At 32.3% G+C, this 3,722-nt stretch overlaps 1 pseudogene; it reads right to left on the bottom strand.

Moving 5' to 3' along the window:
• Positions 1 to 490: 490 nt before the first annotated feature.
• LOC119573457 overlaps positions 491 to 3,722 on the bottom strand; it is a 15,006-nt pseudogene continuing 11,774 nt past the window's right edge.

Below are 3,722 nucleotides of genomic sequence, written 5' to 3'. Positions count from 1 at the left end.
GTACCTGAAAAAGAGTTTCTCCTGTTTCTGCCACAGATAAAGAAATTTTAATAGAAATTGTTAAAGAGCATTTGGATATAAGTCACACAAAAAATCCCAAAGTCTGGCAGGAAATCGCAGAAAAAATTCACAACAAAAGTGGGTTCATAGGGACTGCCCGGCATGCGAGAAAAATCTGGGAAAGCATCAGAAATAAGCAAATTTACATGCTCTATTGTAATATGAAGTATTTTATACATAACCATAACACATAAAATGAAATTACAAAGTAGCAAATCATAACCAGCCAGGTTCGGTTTACCAAATCTAGAAATATTTTCGGTTTCTCTTTATATTAAAAAAAAATGCTGGTGGCCCACCGCCTATACCAATAGATGAGGGCGCCTCAGACATCCTTATAATTCAGGGAGAATTTCAGACAACTCCCACATCAGAAATCCTTCAGTTGCCCCAAAGATAAATGATAGAGGTGAAAACAGCAACTTAAGCTCTATTGAAGTGACTTGTAGTAACTGTTGATAGAATTAAAATCTATTAGTGGACTTTTTGACGCCGAACAATCAGTAGAAAAGGAAAGCCCATCCGTAAGAAGCAGAGTAAAAGCTGAAAAGCAAAAATTACACAATCAAATATCGTGTGCAATTGAGCAGCATTATAAACATAAGATAGATTTAGAAATTCAAATATACAAACGGAAACTAGAGCGTTTGGAATAATGCCATCGGGAAAAAATGAGTATGTTAAAGGCTAAAAGAAAGAACTGAAGGAGTTGGACTCTTGATTTCGTATATACTCTACAACACTAAACACACTATAGTTACTATTATAGATATTATGATGTTATTGGTATACAACTTCTTCAACTTACTACTGATGGTCAAAAAGCAGAAGCCAATGATACAATGATGGATGCAGTAACATGTATTAACCACACACCACACAAATGTATGTACATATATACATCAATACATACTCTTATCCTGGCACCAGAATTATGTACCCAGTTCTTGTGCTCCTTTTAATGTATTGTGACAATGGGTTAGTTAAAGTTCCAGTTTGCAGTTTTCTTTGTTTTTCTTCTTCTAGTCCAGTTTTGGGTGAGTATTTTGAGTATTTTAAATCTTATTTGATATGAATATTTGTTATCATGACATCACCTTACATTTTATAGTTTTACACCATCAGAGTTTTCACAAACCATTAAGAAGTCTATGGAAGGGGTATCCATGTCCTTCCGACAAATAGTTGCAAATGTACTTGCAATAAGTAGAATTTTGTTATTGTTTAAAAAAGGAAACAGTATTTTCATTGTTTATTATCCATTACATGCAAAAAATAATCAGTTGTGCATATCACAGACACCATGAGGAATAGCGTAATGGACTGATAACATTCTCAGTAATTGCCATATGCTTAATTTAATTTACAACAATGAAACAAACTAATTATGTCTCGCTTCTTTCGAGCGGCAGTATTTGCAATGTGTTCTACATCTACTGTATTTACAGCTACTTCCTTCTTATCACCATGAAAGATTTACAGATCTTCTCTATAGTTTATAACCATATTGTGCAAGACAACTTCAATGCAAATAGTCGCCATAACTGTTTGTAAGTTATTCCTCATGAGAATGGTCGAGGCACCTGAATCACCAAATGTTCTCTCAACTGTATTTCGTGCTCTAGAGTGCGATAAGTTATACCTAGGATTTGCCACTAGCATGAGAAGGAATGGAAGCAGTCACCTAGAAAGTGATGCCCTTCTAACAAATCATGTTGAAGATCAATTAATAATCTACTGTTACTAAATATTCTGCTATCATGAACAGAACCAGACCAATGGCACGCAAAGCCAAAAAATTATAGATTTGGTACACAAGCTGCCTGAACATTCAAAGAAAAAAAAAAGAAAAAAACTTTCTGCATCTAAATTCTTCAGTCCGAGCTCCTCAGAACTCTGATTGGGTACATGTGTGCAGTCACTTGTACCCAATACCCCAGGGAAACTAGACATTTCAAAATAATCATTTTTGATGATAGAAAAATCTTCTCTCGATGGTCGTTTAATATATTCTTGCAGCAGAGCTGCTATGGTTCTGACTATTTTGGCGGTCCAGTTGTTCACAAATTGCCCTGACATATGAAAAGCGTCAGCAACGGCCAATTGCAAGCTACCAGTAGCCATCCATGACAATGTTATCACAAGCTGTAGGTGGGAATGGCAATGGTGATCCTGAAGAGGAATACAACTTATTTCAGAATTTGGCATTCAAAGTCATTCATCTTTCCCTACATATGGCAAACTTGATCTTTGTTATAAAACGAGCTCATAAATCATTTGAAATTATTACAAACCATATCAGCACATAATTTGAAAGTTTTCACAAAACATTAACAAGGATATAGCATCAACCGATTACACTATAGTTATATTTATAAAAGGACTCATTTTAATACCTTCTTGCCTATCTATCAGTGTTTTTTGTTAATATTTATCAATTCCATCATGATTTCCTAAATGCTTTACAACCCTAAACATAATATAGTTATTATAATGCAGGCAGATAGTATAATAATGTTAGTAGTATATTTTATTCAATTTACTATTGATGTACTAAAATCGTAACCCAGTGACACAATGATGGATACAGAAACGTATGAATAAATCACACAACACAAAAATATACGTAGATTTTTTGGTTTTCAAGTTCATTCTAATGTATTCAGTTTAACTTTACTGAAAATACTTATGAAAGTAGTGATGAAGGAGAGGGGTATAGTTGGGTTCCATAGCCGGGCGATGTTACAATATTTTGCTTGTTGCAAACACCTGGCGAAGCTGAAAGCGATTTTTTGTGGTACGGAAACTGGAACAATTTAGCAGTTGGTAACGCCAGGCGAAGGGAATTATCTGGCAAAGTGTCGGTCATTGCCTGACTCTTGATATATATATATATCTATATATATATATAGATTATTATATTGATATAGTAATATATTGTAATTATAATATATATATATTATAATATTCATAAGTATTATAATAAACTATATATTATAATAATTAAATATATATAATCATATATATATATATATATATATATACAATATATATTATATATATATATATATATATTATATATATATAATATATATATATATATAATGAGTTCAGGCAATGACCGTAACTTTGCAGATAATTACCCTTTTGCTTACCAATGTGCTAAATTGTCAGTTTCGTACACAAAAAATCGTTCAGCTCCCGTTTTGCAACAAGCAAAATATTGTAAATGCCGCTATGAACCACTATACCTCTCCTTATACTATTTATAAGTATTTTCGTAAATTAAACTAATACATTAGAATAATTGAAAACAAAAAATCTATATATTTTTGTGTTGTGTGTTTATTCTACGTTTCTGTATCTCATTGTGTCTGGGTGATTTTAGTCTCAATAGTATGATAATTTTAACTTATTTGCCTGTATAATAACTATTTATGTTTAGTTTAAGCTTAGGTCATGGATATATACAAAACACTGATAGATAGGAGAGTATTAAATGAGTCCTTTTAATATAATATAGTGTAATCGTTGGCTATACTTTAGTTTATTTTTAGTGCATGGTTTTAATCAATTTATGAGCCGTTTATACAAATCAGTCATATGTAGAATGATGACTTGATGCAATCGAAAGTATCCTCTTCAGGTATGCCATTCCATCA

The sequence above is a fragment of the Penaeus monodon genome, chromosome 5 (genome assembly GCF_015228065.2).
Source record: "Penaeus monodon isolate SGIC_2016 chromosome 5, NSTDA_Pmon_1, whole genome shotgun sequence".
Lineage (NCBI taxonomy): Eukaryota > Metazoa > Arthropoda > Malacostraca > Decapoda > Penaeidae > Penaeus > Penaeus monodon.
The sequence above is the reverse complement of the archived record's forward strand: the minus strand, read 5'-3'. Positions and strand labels throughout refer to the sequence as shown.